Source organism: Stomoxys calcitrans, chromosome 2 (genome assembly GCF_963082655.1).
Source record: "Stomoxys calcitrans chromosome 2, idStoCalc2.1, whole genome shotgun sequence".
NCBI classification, from domain to species: Eukaryota; Metazoa; Arthropoda; class Insecta; order Diptera; family Muscidae; genus Stomoxys; species Stomoxys calcitrans.
In genome coordinates, this window is record NC_081553.1 from 199,855,160 (window position 1) to 199,874,021 (window position 18,862).

The 18,862-nt window shown below is 31.9% G+C and overlaps 1 protein-coding gene and 1 long non-coding RNA gene across 3 annotated transcripts in view; one reads left to right on the plus strand and one right to left on the minus strand.

Moving 5' to 3' along the window:
- Positions 1-18,862, minus strand: part of LOC106082842 (steroid receptor seven-up, isoforms B/C) — an 81,033-nt gene that overhangs the window by 58,877 nt on the left and 3,294 nt on the right. The window lies entirely within an intron of this gene.
- The window catches only part of LOC106082844 (uncharacterized), a 248,409-nt gene continuing 242,403 nt past the window's right edge, over positions 12,857-18,862 (plus strand). Inside the window, exon 1 of the long non-coding RNA XR_009397098.1 lies at positions 12,857-13,739. This is a non-coding gene — a long non-coding RNA (uncharacterized LOC106082844). The remainder of the gene's footprint in view (positions 13,740-18,862) is intronic.

The following is an 18,862-nucleotide window of genomic DNA, read 5'->3' on the forward strand; positions in this document are numbered from 1 at the left end:
AAAAATAAACAGGATTTCAAAACGTGCAACAATCAAGGCTTAAGACAAACAAAAAAAATGAAGTTAAGGCTGGGATTTGTTTTATTTCGCTTGTAAGGAGAACTTTATTATATGATGTGTGTTTTTGTTTGTTCAAAAGAAGTTGAATAATGGGAAAAGGGGAGTATATAAAACATTTTTATTTGCCAAGTTCCACCCTTTTTCGGTTATTGATATAACACGATATCTTTTTTGGGGAGGGGGGAACAAAAAAAGTTTTTTCTTATAAAAATACCAAAAAAAAAATGCTCATCTTGCTTATGATCATCATCTAGATCTTCATCATTCTAAAGCCGCAATAGAGTCTTAAATTGAGGTAGATGAGGAACGTAGAATAAAATTTCTGTTGTTAAGATCAGCAGATGCTGATTATTGTTACACAAAAAAATGAAAAAGCTTGGCTAAATTTTATTTTGGCTAGCTTGTCCACTAGCGAAAAAGAAACTTTGCTAGGCTTATTTTGAAATTGGCCAAAAACAGAGTATAGGCTGTTCCCTTAAGCTTAAGTGTTAAGGCAAAAATGTTAGGAACCCCCGAAGAAAAAGCAAAAGATAATCTTTCCTTTTTTTCGTTTTCAACAAAATCAGCAGCATATGGTGCTAAGGTATTCTTAGGATTCCTTGGGTTTTTTAAGAAAATCTATATTTTTTTCTCTTTTTCTTCAAACTTTAACATGTGTTAGTTGTAGTTTTTATTCATGCTTGGCATACTGTTTACAAAACAGCTATAAAAACCCCCCAAAGGAAGCCACATACTAGAGTAACTGAATGCATCCCAAAGAGAAACTCTAGGACTAGGCTAGAACAGCGCCCAAGAAAAGCAACAGCAACAGGAAAAAAAAACAAAAGCGTAAAAAAAAGAAAACCGAAAATCATTGTAAACCAGAAATCGTGACTATGTAGTATAACGTGGTATTCTTATGCTCTGCTCTGCCAATGATCGTCATATAATGTGTGCTATGCTATATGCGATCATACGAAACGCTTTGTTGCTGCTACAACTCCAACTTTCTTAGCTAATCCTATGATGATGCCTCATGATGGTTGGTTGGCCATGATGACCAAAGACTACAATCTTTATCTTCATCATTATCATATGATGATGATGTTGCTGTTGATTTTTCTGCAAAATCATATCTAAAACTATGCGATTTACCGACATGCTGTGCATGCTGATATGATAAAGGTAGACTTAGCACAAAAAAAAAAACCACCAAACTCATGAGGCAAGAGGAAGACCAATAGGTCTAGGCCTTTTTCTATACAGAAATTGCTCACTCACCGCCTTTTTAGTTACGGGGTAAGATGTATTAAATCCCAAAATATATTGAGATTTGATGATATTTTTACAGTTTAAAAGGAATTTTATGAGCTTTTGTTAACCAAACCCTGGGAAAATAAGGCAAAGGGAGTTTGAAGAGCTTTAAACGAAAAAAAAAGATATTAAATAATATCTAAATGAAAAATTTTTATAATTTTTTACAAAAACAAAAAAAAAATAATAATTTTCTCGATAAAGCTTTGTATGCTATTATTATGAACTCCTGAAGATAGGCAATGTTTTGGAGTTTGAAACAAAAATGCTTTAATAATTTGAAAAGATTTGGAAATTCTTGATTCAGCTGCCAAAATGAGCAAAAAACACCATAAGATACCTAAAGTATGCAATATTTTGTAAATTAGGGAAGAAGGTTTAAAAACATATTATTATGAACTCCTAAATATAGGCAATATTTTTTCAATTTATAAAAAAAATATATGGATTCCTTCAAAAGATTTCTAAATTTGAAAATCTTCCAGCAGAAGTAGACTGGAAGATAATAAAACCTCTAAAGTAAGCAGCATTTTGTAAAAATTTTTAAATATAAATGTTATAAATAGGGCCTGAGGTCATAAAATATTTTTTTTTTAAAAAATATCCTATATGAAGGAAATAAAAATTTAAGGAAAAGTTGCCAAATATATGTAGCTTTATAATATGATCAGCCTAAAACTATGCTATATTTTTACATGCAACTCTAATCATGGAACATGCCTACCTATCTAAAAACCTTTTTTTTGAATTATGACAAATATAGGTCCAAAATCAAATGTCAATCATCACATAAAATGATTTCAAACTTTGGTTAAAAAAATACTTCTAAAGCGCCTAAAAGTAGGCAATGATATTTATAACCTTTTTTGCATTGCAGGCATTAAACAAAGTAATCTGGAGCCGGACAATATACTGCAATGTAATCTTAATATTGGGTTGCCCAAAAAGTAATTGCGGATTTTTCATATAGTCGGCGTTGACAAATTTTTTCACAGCTTGTGACTCTGTAATTGCATTCTTTCTTGTGTCAGTTATCAGCTGTGACTTTTAGCTTGCTTTAGAAAAAATGTGTAAAATAAGTATATTTGATTAAAGTTCATTCTAAGTTTTATTAAAAATGCATTTACTTTCTTTTAAAAAATCCGCAATTATTTTTTGGGCAACCCAATAGTTTTTAAATAAGTGTAGAATTACATGCCTAAAAGTATGTGACGACTTTGAACTTTGCAAATCAAGATAGGCGATTTCGTCGCAAGAGTCGCAACAAAATTTGCTCATAATGGGCTTACAATTGTATTTATATAAATTTTTTCCCCAAAAGTAGGCAATAATTTTAAGTTTTGCGCTGTAAGCTGGACAACTCAAGGTAGCCAAACATTTTCGGCCCCGGTAGCCAAACATTTTTTGCAAAATATTGATTCCGTACAATGCTTTGCGGTAGTAAAGTTGTTCTGTTACCAATTTGGCTATATTTTATATGTAATTTTATCTATATTGAATTTGTTCCCAAAAGTATGCAATAATGTTTAAACTTTTATTGCGATTTAAAGAAGGAGTTACAAGCCGACTTTTTGCAACATTTGAATAGTTTGTTTTCAATTCTCTTGAAATTTAGCTGTTAATTGTAAAATTTCTAAATTTTAGCTTTCACTGAACCAACTAAAATCCCTAAAATAGGCAATAGTTTTCTAAATGGTACTCCTATTAAAGAAAATATTTTTTTTTTTATTTTTTGATAGTTTCAGGAAGTGAGAATGGCTACGAATTCTTTTAATTTAAAATTTTTACTCCACATGCACCATTTGTTTTAACACCTTAAATTTTCCTAAACGTAGGCAACGTATTTGTTAGTTTAAAGAATTGAAACTAGTTTTGAATGTTATTAATTTTAAAAGTTTTAAAACCATTTGCACCATTTTTTCTATACCATAAAGTTTGCCTTAAAGTAGGCAACATTCTTTTCAAAATATAAATAATGATGCAGTGATAAAATGATAAGGGAAGAGCTTTTCGGCAAATAATATTATCTTTGTTTTTCGTAAAATTAAGTTTGTTGACTTTTTTTATAACAAAATTTTAACACTATTGGACAATCGTTTCTATCAAATTTGCCCAAAAGTAGGCAACAGTTTTCCAAAAACAATAGTCTTATTCATATTTTCCTTGTAATATATTTTAATAGTTCTTTCCCAGATTTTCTTCTTCAATATTTCTTTTTTCCGCCAAGTACTGTAACACAATTATAATCAAACCGAGGCGATAAATCGCGTGTTTTACTACACTTCAAGCAAAACTCTGGAAACAAAAAACATATATTTTAATAAATTTTTTTTACAGTTAGCTAACAAAGTTATAAACAATTAGAGAATGTTGGAAAAAAATTAGACTAGACCTTAACGCCACCAACACAACAAGGTATCTTATACGTTTGTCTGTCGGTGGGTCTATTAAGTTAACTGAACATTAACAGCAATTAATTGAACTTCCTTAAAAATGTAAACGTTATGCGCGCCGCTTTAATGCGGCGTCAAAGTTTTGCCGTTGCATTGCGTTTGTTAGAAAATCCCCCCCCCAACCCGTTTAGTACAAAAAGTAAGAAAATCATATATAGCAGATAGAAGTGCTATTAAATAAAGTGCAACCAAACATGAACTTCATTGCACTTCACTTAAAGCCAAAACGTCGTAACGAAATAGTAATAAAAGCCACATTTAATGCTAGACCGAGAATAGAGCCAAACTCAGTGATGAAAGCAGAGAAGAGCATGGGGCAAAAAGAAAACACACGTTTTGCGCACGCGCACTCGTTGCGCATCGGCTAGCAATTAAAAGCGTGAAATTACTTTAGACACACCAAAGCCAAGGCACAGAGCCAGAGCAGCAGAAATTACACTTTGATCACATAGACATACTTCGGGCATACACAGGAAGAGGCAAAACCGAAATTAGTTAATAAAATGCAATTAAAGAGACAATTAAACATTGATTATTGCAAAACCGAAACGCCGCAAAAAGACAGAAAGAGCAAAACAAGAATTTAACCTACATTCGGAGAGTCAAGGCAGAACATTGGCGAAAAACCTGACTTAGTCTACCCAAAAAGCATTAAAAGCAAAGGAGACGTTAATATTTAATTATGGCTAATTTTCTGTAGTCTAATTACAGAGGTAACTTAACAATGTTATGGGGAAAAATTGGAGGAAAAGTGCATTTACCTTGCCCGTCTATACAAGTTAAATATTCAATTCTCTATTCCCTATTCTCGACTCTATACTATTCCCTTAACCCTATTTCACCTGCTTAGCCGCATCACCATCATCATCTATTCTAATCATAATCATGGCATATAACATGTGACACTGGCATGCAATGATGTTGTATGGTTTAGTGCGGGTTGGTGGTGATGTCTTCAATGAAATTAAAAGGGGGACTCACATCACATGAACATTAACCATGGATGAGATGGCTTGAAAAGCTACAACATAAACATATGATTTTTACTAGACCATAGGCAATGACATGGGACAAGGAACATGGCTGAGGCAAGCAACATTAAAATTGTTGTTTATAAGGAGAAACTGGGTTAGAATAAGGTGTCAGAAAGAAAGATGACGAGAAACAAAGCAGCAAAGAAACAGTTTTAATTTTTTAAGAGTATCTAAACAATGAATTTTAAAAATAGATAGAAATATAATAGAAAATAGATAGGAATAGATAAAAATATAATTTTTGGCGTTTTCTTCAAATATTTTTCACGACATAGTTTTTCTGGTTAAATTCATTTAAAACTGATTTGGGAATAAACTTGGTCTAAAGTTATGACACATATTTACTTTAGGAAACTACCACAGAAATAATTATTTTAGATTTTGTTGTTAATATGCATTTTAAAGCAGACATCCTGTGTTTGACGGCAGCACTTTATGTTCGTTAAAACCCATAAAACAAATTTTTAATAAGCCTGCCTAAAAATAGGCAACATATTGATTTCAAAAATTTAAAAAAAAAATAAGATAATTGAATAAAATGTGAAATTTCTTTGCCTAGAAGGCCAAAAATTCTTTTCCCTGGGGCCTATAAGAAATAAAACGGTTTGCTGGTTTCTAAATATACAAAAACTCTCTAACAAAATGTTATAAATTAACGGTACCTAAAAGTATGCAACAGATTTAAAAGTTTTTTTTTATAAAAAAAAATATTTATATTATTTCTAATTTCGACTATTTCGAAGAAGCTACACCCTATTTTGAGATTTCTACAGTATTAAATCAAACTGAGCCCAAAAGTATGCAATGGTTTTTCTTTTTGTTCAATTAAAGACATTGCCCCAGTAAATGTCACAAATTTCATGTTATTTGAATTGTTTTCAATATGTTTGCATCATTACTTGTATTACTCATGCCTACGGCACATAGAATACATATGTCTACTGCACATTGAATACATATTTCTACTGCCGATTTCCGGTTTTGACTTCATGAGCCCTTAGAAGCCTTAATTTTCTTCCGATATGGCTGACATTTGGCACAAGAACTTCAGTTATGTTTTCTAACATCTGTATGATCAATTATGATTTGGATCGGTCTATAAACTCATATAGGCCCCATATGAAACCATCCCCGGTTTTGACTTCCTGAGCTCCTAGAATCCTCAATTCCAAATCAAGTTAATGAGAGCAAACTTTAAGCGGAATCCTTGGAGGTGGGCGCCCAAGATTTGTCCCGACTGAACTTAGCAAGTTTTTAATTGGTTTCAGCAAACTGTTACAAGAAACATATCCATTTGAATATTTTTTTTTTTTCATAGACAGTAGCCTGGAAATATGTCATGTTTGTACTTCCTAAGCCTAAAAATATGCAATTATTCTGAAATATTCCGAAATCATTTGATTTTAATTGATTAAAAAACAATTCATAATAACTGAGTTAATAAGGGCAAATGTTTATTGGAATCCATGGAAGTGGGTTACCTGGACTCGGCCCGACTGAACTTAGCAAGTTGTAAATTGTTTTGCACTGTTTTCAGCAAACTGTTATGAGAAACATGTCTATCTGAATATTTTTCTAATAGGCATAAGCCTGGAAATATGTCATTTGTACTTCTTAAGCCTAAAAATATGCAATTGTTTTCAAATCTCCGGAAATCATTTGATGAGTGATTTTTAAGTGGTTTCTATGTTTGGAAATTTTTTTATTGTTATTGTGAGTCAAGTTCTCATGCCTAAAACTATGCTGTGTTTTTTATTTTTTGTAAATTTGCTAAGCTTGCGGTTATGTAAAAAATTTACGTTTGTTATTACATTTATTATGCTTAGCGGCGTTTTATTTTGAATATGGCTATAAGTAGGCAATTTAAAAAAAACTGAAGTCCTAATATACGAGTGCACAATAAGATCTTTGCAGAGTAAAATAGCATCTTCATTTTACAATATTGGTTCTTTGGCTTGTTTTCATAGCTAAATTACCTATCAATCTTGAATTTTCGCCCACATTTTTTTTCTGTGCATACAAATTAAATTTTTGTTATAATGTTTGTCGGTAATGAAGAAATTTTATATTTTTTATTGCATTTTGATTAGTTTTACATTTTTGCGAATTTTCCTGTATTCCTGTACAGTGAACAGTATAAACTTTTAGGCCTAAAAGTAGGTAAACTTTAAAAAACTTTATTTTAATTAAATTTATTTTTTAAATATCGTTTTATTTTTTAAAATCTTTTATTCATTCAATTTCAATTTTTTTGCCACTTAAATTGACCTTTTTTAACAGCATATATTTTTCCTAAAAGTATGCAACAAAATTCTTGTCGATTCCCCTTGAAGTCAGATTTATGTACCAGGATTGATCTAGAATCAATACTGGCTGGAGACTACTTGCCCTACACAAAACCTGCGGCTACAAAAACAAAAACATCAAAAACCTTCGTTCCTAAAAGTATGCAACATTTTCTTAAACTTTAAAAATTTTTACCCCTGAAGTCGGGTTTATGTACCAGGATTGATCTAGAATCAATATTGGCAGAGACTATTTTCCTTACACAAAACCTGCGGCTATAAAAACAACAAATTCATTCTTACCTAAAAGTATGCAACATTTTCTTAAACTTTTACAATTTTTACCCTTATAAAGGGTATTTTTACATATATTATGACGATTTTATTTGCTTTTGTTTGTTTTAGGAAATTTTTTAAATATTTTTCTTGTTTATTATAAATATAACCTTTTCTTTAATTACCTCTATATTTTTTGTTACAAATAGTCTCCTCACAATAGGTTTCTGCCTTTATTTTTTCAAGACAATTAATTAAACCGTTACTTTTCTGAACTTCAGCTACCTTAGCTTAAAACTATTTTGTGCCTAATAATGTTTTCTCCCTAACTGTAGTAGAGAAAAAAAACGAAAAAAAAAGATTTTGGTTTATTTGTCTCAAACTATGATCACGATCATGTTTTTAAGTTGTTTTTGTTTTTATTTCATTCAATGAGTTCGTGCTGTTTAGAGGTAGTGATTTTTTTACCCATTTTTTTCTTCTCTTTTTTTGGGTTTTGTACGAGACCTTAAATGAAAATCAATTTGCACAAAGGGTTTTTCCTATGATTAGCCTTAACTGGGGAGTTTTTTTTTTGCTTTGTTTGTGACATAGGGCCATGCTGTCGATGATAAGTAGTACTATTTGTTTAACAAGCTTTTGGGTTTTTTTTTGATATTTGAAGGAAAAGACACAAAAAAATGGGAAACTAATTTCATTATAGTGTTTAAAGGAGTTCTGCTAGGTTTACTGTTAATAAATTTTAGTTACCCAAAGAAAATGATTTCTTGAAGATGTGCGGTTTGCATGCCTTATGTCGGTAATTAAAATTTTGATTTATTATATCTTAAATTTATTTACATGACATTCATATCTCAAGTCATCATTAGCTATCTAAGCAATTATTTATAAAGAAAATTTGAAATTTTAATTAAAACCCTAAGGAAAAATTGTCATCCCATGGCAGATAAAAGCCATCTCCTTGTTTATGTCAGAAGTTGGTGGCAAAATTTTCCCAAATGTAAAAACCCTCTGGGGGCTACATTATTCTACTAGGTGACACATATGTATGTGTGAATTTTTTTGTTTTTGCCACTACCGGAAACTAGAGTTATCTTGTGTCTCTTAGTTTATGCAGAAATTTTAAACATCAACTAATATACATTTTAATGAATTACCCTGGCAAGGAAATCATGTATTTTATTTAAGAGAAAAAAAACCTAAAACATAAACCATGTCTTTTTTTCATATGAAAGAAAGCTAATTTTTGTTTTGCTTCTTCAACCCAAAGAAAGAGGACTTGCTGCAGAGTATGACATGGTATCAGGTCTTGTTGTTGGACAAACGAAATGAAATATTCCCACGTTTAATAATTAAGTCTTGTTAATGTAGATATAATTTTTTTTTCTACGTCTTCTTACTCTTCTCAACATTTATGTTTGCCTTATAACAAAATGTTTCATGTTGTTGTCATTGTACATGTACGAGTACACACTATGTGTAGAGTACCATAAAAAAAAACAAACAAAAACAACGCACAAAAAAAAACACCAACTCCAACACAAATTTATAAAGTTTTTAATTTAATCATTAAGAAGACATGTGAAAAAAAAGAACCCCCAAAAAAATAATCAAGCAACTGAGAAGTTGTAAACATAAACAAGCAAACAAGCTTTCTATATATGTAGCTGGGAGGTATGGAGATGGACCTACTAAGCTACCATTTAATTAGTTAAATTTTGAGAAGATTTTTGGTGAGGGTAAGGAGGCTTGGGACAAAAAAAGGGAGAACTGGTATAACTCCAGGAAAATTGAAATATAAATATTTATGTAAAGGAAGAATATATAGAAAATTTTTTAAATCTTATCTTTAGATAAAATTTTGCCTAGCAACATGTTGCTTAGCAAAATATTTTATTTCTTATAGGTTAGATTATTTGAAAATCCTAAAAAGATGTCAAAAAAGGAAGAAGTGTTCCTTAAGTAAGAAAATCAACAAGATAAAAAATAGGCAGTATGCTTTTTGAAGAATTTTCGTTAATACAAAATGTTGCTCACCTACATGTTGCCCAACAAACGAAATTCCTTTTTAATGTTGCCTTTTTTTAATCACAAAAAGTCACATATGAAAAAATGCTTTTTTAAGAATTTTTGTTAATAAAAAATGTTGCTGAGCAACATGTTACCCAACAAAACAATTTCCTTTTTTAATGTTTCCTTTTTTTAAATCACAAAAAGTGAAATTTATTACATCTTACAAAAAAATGTTGCAGCAACTTGTTGAAAGCACCCTGTTGAGAATAATATATTTTTGTATTAACCAAAATTTCAATAGAAACCTATTTTTTGGAACTTTAGTGTATAAAGAAATTGTCCTATTAGATAACAATTATGTCTACCAACATGTTGCCAAGTTTGATACTAAAAAAAAGTATCATAAATAAGAAAAATGTTTCCTTATAAAACAAAAAAAAATTAAGAATTTTTTGTCCAAAAATTTTTTAAGGATTTTTTGTCCAAAAATATTTTGTCTGGCAACATGTTGCCCAACAAAATAGATTCTTTTTTTAAATTTTCCTATTTTGAAATCTCGAAAAATTTTTACAAATGAAAAAGATATATGTATTTTTATTCAAATTATTGAAATGTATAAAATTCTGCTAAAAATATTTCATTAACTTGTTGCAAGCAACATGTTGAGAAGAACATATATTTGTATTAAGCATAATTTTAATAGAAAATTATTTATTGGAATTTTAGTTTATAAATAATTGTGCACTGGACTCAACTTTTGTTTAGCAACATGTTGCTACGTTTGATTCTAGGCCGTTTATGCGTAAATATTTTTCATTTCTTATCGCCATACTATATGCCCCATAGGAGCTATATAGAAATATGTTCCGATTTAGACCAAATACTTATAAGTAAGAGTCATTGTTCACTTGTGTCAGCTATATCCAAATCTTGACCGATTTGAGTTAATTGTAGAAGAATGACGAAGAGCCTAACACAAATCACTGTGGCATCGGATCGGCGACATCGGACAATAAATACGCCTTTGATGGGCCCAAAACCTTAAATCGAGAGATCGGTCTATATGGCACCTATATCCAAATCTGGGCCGATCTGGGCCAAATTGAAGAGGGATGTCCAAGACCCTAACACAACTGAGTGTCCCAAATTTCGGCGATATCAGACAATAAATGAACTTTTTGAGGGCCCAAAACTTAATCGGCGGATCGGTCTATATGGCAGCTATATCCAAATCTGGGCCGATCTGTGCCATATTGCAGAAGTATGTCAAGCGGCTTAACTTAACTCACTGTCCGAAATTTCGGCGACATAGGACAATAAATGCGCCTTTTATGGCCCCAAAACATAAAACCGAGATATCGGTCTATATGGCAGCTATATCCAAATCTGAACCGATCAGGAGGGCCTAACACAACTCAAATTTCAGCAAAATCGGATAATAAATGTGGCTTTTATGGGCCGAAGACCCTTAATCGGAGGATCGGTCTATATGGCAGCTATATCCAAAACTTGACCGATTTGCGCAATATTGCAGAAGTATGTCGAGGGGCTTAACACAACTCACTGTTCCAAATTTCGGCGAAATCGGACAATAAATGTGGCTTTTATGGGCCTAAGACCCTAAATCGGCCGATCAGTCTATGTGGGGTCTACATCAAGATATAGTCCGATATAGCCCATATTCGAACTCAACCTGCTTATGGAGAAAAAAAGAATCTGTGCAAAATTTCAGCTCAATATCTCTATTTTTAAAGACTGTAGCGTGATTTCAACAGACAAACGGACGGACATGGCTAGATCGTCTTAGACTTTTACGACGATCAAGAATATATATACTTTCTAGGGTCGGAAATGTTTATTTCGATGTGTTGCAAAAAGAATGACAAAATAAATGTACCCCCATCCTTCGGTGGTGGGCATAAAAAGATTATCTTTGAAATTTGTTTAGTAACATTTGGTTTACTGCAATATGTTGTAAAATGTGTTCCTGATAATCATTTATTAAAAAAATGTTCATTTTAGGTTTTTATGTAAAAACAAAAAAATATTTTTGAAATAAAATTATGTTTAGCAACATTTGGCTTTCAGTAACATGTGTTCCTGCCAATCCCTTATCATAAAAATTATTTATTTTTAAATTTAAAAAAAAAAATTGTTTTTCAACTAAAATTTTGCTTACCAACATTTAGTCTTCAGCAACATTTTGCAACATGTGTTCCTATCAATATTTTATTAAAAGATCTCCATTTTTTTTTTTTTTTTTTTTTTTTTTTTTTTTTAAATGTTTATTATTTCAGTTAATTAATACATAGTTCTATTAATAAACAAATAGATATATTATATAGTATAGTAATTCCTTACACTGTTCCCATAGGAATGCTCTAGTAATTCTAATATAATAGATAGTTTTTATTACATAGTTCGTTATAATAAATTAAGCCTAAAATAAGCTTATATATAATGTATCGCAATGAAAAAATTTGAACAAAAACATCACTCATGTATATTTTTATATTTAGGTTAAAAAAGTGTCAAGGAGTATAAAACAAGATGATTATGGCCTATGCCACCAATATCTTTGTATGCCTAAACTGTCAATCTTATCTCTTTGAGTTATTGTGGTATCAAATCTAGTATCAACGCCAGGGTTATTTATGTCGAAAGATTTTATATTGGCTCTTCTATATATATGGTAAAATGTAGGAATACCAAAATTGTCTTGAATACAACGTAATTTATCTAGATAAAGAAAAGCTTCAGGTGGAACGAACCCCGTTTCCAAGCATTTGTTAATATATAAATCATCAGCGTAGTAAGAGGCCATAATCAAATTGTTTGTAACATTTTCAGTAGATTTCATTATATGATTTCTAATTGTTTTAATTATAAAATTGTCTATTCTATTTATGTTTACAGCTTCATATAATACTCTATTGGATACAAATTTTTGGTAATTACTACTAGGTGTTCTATAAAGAGAGGTGCAGGAACGTAGGCATTTTCTTTTATAAACAAAATGTTTATAAAATAAAATTTTCCTTAGCAATATTTTGTTTTTAGCAACATGTTGCAAAACGTCTTCTTGCCAATTCTTTATTAAAAAATTACCATTTTAAGTCTCCAATATGTAAACAAAATTTTTTTTTTGTTTAGCAACATTTAGTTTCCGGCAACATGTTGCTATGCCTAAATCTTAGCTTTTCATAGAAAATTTCTCCATATATCCTTTTACCTATCCCTACTTTATTAAGATTTCATTTAAAATCAAAGTAAAAAATATGCCTAATTAAATTTCTGTTTATTTGCAGGTTCCCAGGCTTTAATAATGTGGCGGGTGTTGTTTTTTTGTGCTTACCCAAAAACTCCCTCTAAACATTTGGCCAACATTTTACAATGTTTAATGCCGCAAACAAAAAAACCCCACAAAGGAAAACTATACACAGCAAAATCTAGAAGATTAAACGTTATAACATTAAAAGCACATGCATGCATGTATGCCTATGATTGTGGCTGGCTTGGGTTGACTTTGTTCTGGGGCATCTTAGGTATGTTGCTGATGATGTTAATGCCACCACCGCCACCGACACCGCTGCCGCTAGCTTACGATTTCCAGCTAGCTGTTAGTTCTTGTTGCTGTTGATGAGGAAAACACGATAGCAATCAATTTTAAAGAAGATGAAACTCCTAAGCATAGACAAAAAAAGAAGCCACAACACCAAGATCCAAGCTCAACATAATGTCAAGTACAACGATATGTGTAGTCAGGGAGGAGAAACCCCAATACCAAAAAAAAAAGCCACACCATGGTCTAAGACTTCAATGTTTTGCAGATAAGAGTTTGGCTAAAGAAAATGAAAAACAATCTTTTAAGAATGCCCACAAAATTTCCAGCAAGCAAACAAACACTCAAAAATTCTACAATTCATTTTCAAAAAAAAAAAACTCCAAAAACTTCTTTGAGTGGGGAAAAAAATCAAAGCTATTCTAACGCATTTCCTGGCTTGGAGCTAGTACTACAATTCATAAAGTTCAGAATCTAGTTTAGCTGCCTCTACGCGCCTAGCCAAAATCAAAACGAAATTCACGTGCATCCACAAAAGCAAAAACCATGGAAAATACCTCCCAAAGCAAAGCAAAGCGGCATTTCTTCACTAAGCTTGAAGTTTATGGTTGATGATCATTTATAAGAACATTTTAAGCAAGACGACTGCATAGTGACCGTCTTGCTTTCTGCCTGTGTTGTTGGAGTAATCGTAATGTCTAACTAACTGTCTGAGGCCTGTGAACGTTTATTTGTTTGCCCAGGCAGAATAAGAAAAAATAAGGTAGGTCCGTCCATTTTTTTTTTCGTCTGTCCATCCATCTATTCTTTACTACATCTGGCTGTTTTCCTTTATGTCTGTCTATTTGTCTGGAGTTTTTATGTTTAACTGTCCGTCCGTCCGTCGGTCCTGTTGACTAGGGAACCTTATGCCAAACAACTTTTTGCGGGATTTTGTTCTTGTTGAGTACTTTTTTTCGCATGCCTAAGCTTTTGGCTATGCTCTGTTGGCTGCCTCTAGAGCATATTGTGGCCCATTGTTATGTGAGGTGTTTTTTTTTCTGCTGAGCGGCCTGTTTCTTAAAGTCTGTCCGTCCATCTGTAGGCTAGACGAATTATAATCTTTATTATATTTGATAAGCAATGGATGTAGGTTTGTTATGATCTATGTATGACGCGTTTGGAAAATAAAAGTTTGGTAGTAATGGGAAATTTTTTAATATATATTTAAGAAAAAGTGGCGCCCAACCTAAAGGTTTTTTCTATATAATATTTCTCAGCAGATGAATAAGTAATTTTGTTAAATAAACTAGCTTGCAAAAGAAAAAAAAAATTAATTAAAAAATAATTTATAAACTAGTTCATAACATTTTTCATCAAAATTTGGCGCCCAACGTAGGGCACCATTAATACTCGTTTGTATGGATCTGAATAGTTAATTTTCGTGTTAAAAATTGTTTGGGAAAAAGAGATATGAGTACAAATATATTTTAAATCTTATGAAATTCTTTTACAAAAAATGGCGCCCAACGTAAGGCATTTGTGTTTTCTTTATGATTAACTAACTAAATTTTTCAGGAAAATTCCATTAAAGAACAGGGAATACTTCTCCCATATTCATGAGTGCAGTCCGATTAAAGTTAATCTCAATGATAAGGAGCATATTTTTCATGACATGTCTGAATGGCGCGCCGCATAACGTCGACACTTGGCAGAGAAGTTTTAACATGGCAGTTTACCTCACAAATTTAGCCAGTATTAGTAAGGGGATAACCACCGCTGTAAATTTTTGTCTGGTGTTCACGCCAGGATTTGATTTCGGCGTTCTGATCGGCGTCATAGGCGGACATGCTATCTTATGCCACACGGTGGCCACTTTTTATACCTACCACCACAGGACGGAGGTATACTAATCTAGCCATTCCGTTTGTAACACCACGAAATATTCGACGTTCTGAGTCGATCTAGCCATTTTCGTCCGTCTGTCCGTCTGCCTGTGGAAATCACGATAGCGGTCGAATGCATGAAGCTAGCCGCTTGAAATTTTGCACAGATACTAGCCATTGATGTAGGTCGTTGGGGACTGCAAATCGCTACAGATTTAGATATAGCTCCCATATAAACCGATCTCCCGATTTGACTTCCTGAATCACTGGAAGCCACAATTCGGCTGAAATTTTACATGGAGTGTTTTGTTATGACTTCCAACTACTGTGCTAAGTACGGTCCGAATCGGTCTATAACCTGATATGGCGCCCATACAAACCGATCTACCGATTTGACTTCTTGAACCCTTACAAGCTGCAATTTTTGACCGATTTGGCTGAAATTTAGCGTGTAGTGTTTTGTTATGACTTCTAACAACTGTGCCAAATACCGTTCAAATCGGTCAAGAACCTGATATAGCTCCCACATAAACCTGTCTCCCAATTTGACTTCTTGAACCCCCGGAAGCCACCATTTGTGCCCGATTTGGCTGAAATTTTGCACCCTCACTCTCAACAACTGTGCTAAGTGCGGTCCGAATCGGTCTATTACCAAATATATCTGCCATATTTTAGCAGAATCCATAGTGGTGGGTTCCTAAGATTTGGCCCGACCAAACTTAGCACGCTTTTACTTGTTTTTGTTTACTATTTTTAAGGAAAAATGGCGCCCAACGCAGGGCATCTGATACATTTAGACAAATAAGCAGAAAAAATAATTTTCGGACTTAGAGAAGACCATTAAAACCAAATGCCAATTTTAAACCAGTTTTATCCAATTGGCGCCCAACGTGGTATATATTTCTTTTTTTCAAATTTTTAACATTAAAAAATGTTGAATTATTTTCCATTACTGGCAATCAATTTTGTTACTCATTTTTATTTGTTTTTTATTAACTTGGTGCCCAACTTAAAATGTTTATTCTTTCGACTGGCGCCCAATGTGGTATATATATATTTTTTTTTTGAAATTTTAAACATTAAAAAAATAATTTGAATTATTTTTCAATACTGACAAACAATGTTGTTACTCATTTTTATTTTTTTTTTTTTATTAACTTGGTGACAAACTTAAAATATTTATTCTTTTGACTGGCGCCCAACGTGGTATATATTTTTTTTCCATATTTTAAACAATAAAAAAAGTAATTTGATTTATTTTCCCATACTGGCAACCAATGTTGTAACTCATTTTTATTTTTTTTTTTATTAACTTGGTGTCCAACTTAAAATATTTATTCTTTCGACTGGCGCCCAACATGGTATATGTTTGTTTTTTTGCAAATTTTAAACAATAAAAAAATAATTTCAATTATTTTCCAATACTGGCAACCAATATTGTAACTTATTTTTATTTTTTTACTAACTTGGCGCCCAATTTAAAATATATCTTCTTTCGACTGGCGCCCAACGTGGTATATTTTGTTTTTTTTTTGCAAATTTTAAACATAAAAAAATAATTTCAATTACTTTCCAATACTGGCAACCAATGTTGTATTTCATTTTAATTTTTTATTAACTTGGCGCCCAACTTAAAATCTTTATATCTTCGACTGGCGCCCAACGTTATACTTTTTTTGTAATTATCAAATATAAATATTCATATAACACTCAATAATCTTTCAAAACACTGTCAATCACAAATGTCCAAAACCAATTGTCTTCATGCCCTCCCTACCACCCATGACTAGGCATCTTAAATGTAGGGATATGATTTCAATTGTCCATCTTTTAGAAATCATTGTCTGATATTTGGTATTGATAAATTTGAGGTTGTTTAGATTTCTGTTTTTTTTTTTTATATCTTTCTTCTCTCCACTTTCCTTGCTTATCACAACACCGTTGGAGCAACACGCTTCATTTGACAGCCTACAATAACTGATGAAGATCTTCGGCATGCTAAGGCAGGGTTTCTGTTAAGGTTGATTGTTTTTTTTTTGTGGGACTTCAAATCAAAAAATAAAAAAAAAACAAGGTGTGCTAAAACATGAACATCATGATGATGATGATGACCATACAAAATTAAGTGATGGCATATAAAAATGTTGTGTAAAAAACAACACACAAAACCCCATAGAAAGCGTGCCATGTCCAAGAAAAGGGGGGGGGGGGGGAAGAATAGCAACAGAAGATGAGGGGCAAATTAACCACAAAACCAATGATAGCTAATGAAAGAAAGAAAAAAAAACCAAATCTCTTTAAAATAGGAACTCTTTTATGTTGCAGAACCTGCTGCTGCTGGTGCTGCTTTTGAAAATAAAGTGCATTAGCTCTTTTGAACAATTAATAGCTAAATGTGGCAATTGGCCAAATCCAAATTATGGCACTTTTATGGCTCATTAAAGCTCAACAATGTTGTGACAAAATCAAAGATAAGGCTTAAACTAAATGTTGTGGACATTATCATAAAAAGATTTCATAAATTCGAAAGAAAGCTTGTTAGGCAATTAAAAGATAAAATCAAAAACTACAAAATTTGCTGAAAAAAATACCCTGTTAAGCTTTTCGAAATTCCTTGCATTTAGCATGTTTGTTTGTTTAAGTTTAATAAATCACTTAATAAGCGGCTGAACACCAAATTCCCCACATATTTCCTTAAAACATATGTGCGCAAATTCCATTTGGTATGGGTTTCATTTGGAAAACGCCTGTTTAAAATCACCGCATAAGACCAACAAAACAAATTAAATGGAGGCGCTTGTCTTTCTTTTTAAGGATTTATGGGTTTTAAGTGATTTTTTTTCCTGTGTGTTTTCCCATTTACACCCCTTTTTTTTGGGTTAGAGTTATTGAACCCTTAAGCGGGGTCATATTTGAGAAAATCTTATACCATGGTTTACAAACATTATGTGCGAAATGTAATTTTTTGGGCAAAATATAAGAAAATAATTGCATGTGTAAGAGGTCAAGGAGTTGAAACATAAGAAATGTATTTAACCTACAAACAAACAAAAATTGAAAAGGGAAAAATTGGAAAGGGAACCATATCAATGACTCATTAATGAGATTCGTATACCAATTAGCAAATGTGAAAAGGAGACCAAAGTTGGATTTTAAGAAAGGACTCTACCTTTGACTACAACAGTTTGCAAAATTTTTTTAAAAAAATGGCGCCCAACGTGTTGGCTTTGTAGTTGAATACAAACAAAGTGTGGAGAGTGACATATCGAAACTGAGTGGGTGTCAGAAATTGCAGAAGAAGCCCAGAAGATCGTTCCAATTAGCGATTTTCATAACTTACTTAATGATATGGCGCCCAACTTGGTGCACATTCTACTTTGTTATGTTATAAGAATTTTTTAAAGGTTTATACAACAAAAAAAAATATTTGAAATTTTTTGAAAATAATCTCTGGAGATTCTTTAAATTTGACGCTTAACGTTGGGCATTACCGTTATTCTGAAAACAGATAAAAATTATTCGACATTTTTGAAAAAAAAATTCTGCCCTTTCTTTAAGTTTGGCGCCCAACGTTGGGAGTTATCTTTATTGATTAGTGTTTCGTTTTATGATACATGTGCTTCCGATAGTAAAGTTGGGAAAAAATATTTGTAATTTTTGATAAAAAATTTTAAAAACTTTTCAAAAATTTGGCGCCCAACTTTGGGCGCTTCCTTTTAGCTTTTTATTGTTGTTTGATACATGCAACATATCGCTTCAATTTGTGGCAAAAGAAAACATTTGAGAGAAATTGTTTTGTGTTAATTTTATAGATTTCTAACTTGCCGAAAATCTGGCGCCCAACTTGGGGCACTCAACCTAAATTTTATGATAAAAATCTTACAGCTCACTTATTTTTAGTATGAGTGTATTATTTTCTCCATGAAAATGTATTTGAGAAAAATTATTATTAAGTCATATAAAAGTTTCTGTGAAATTCCTAAAATTTTGGCGCCCAACGTGGGGCACTCTACAACTCTAC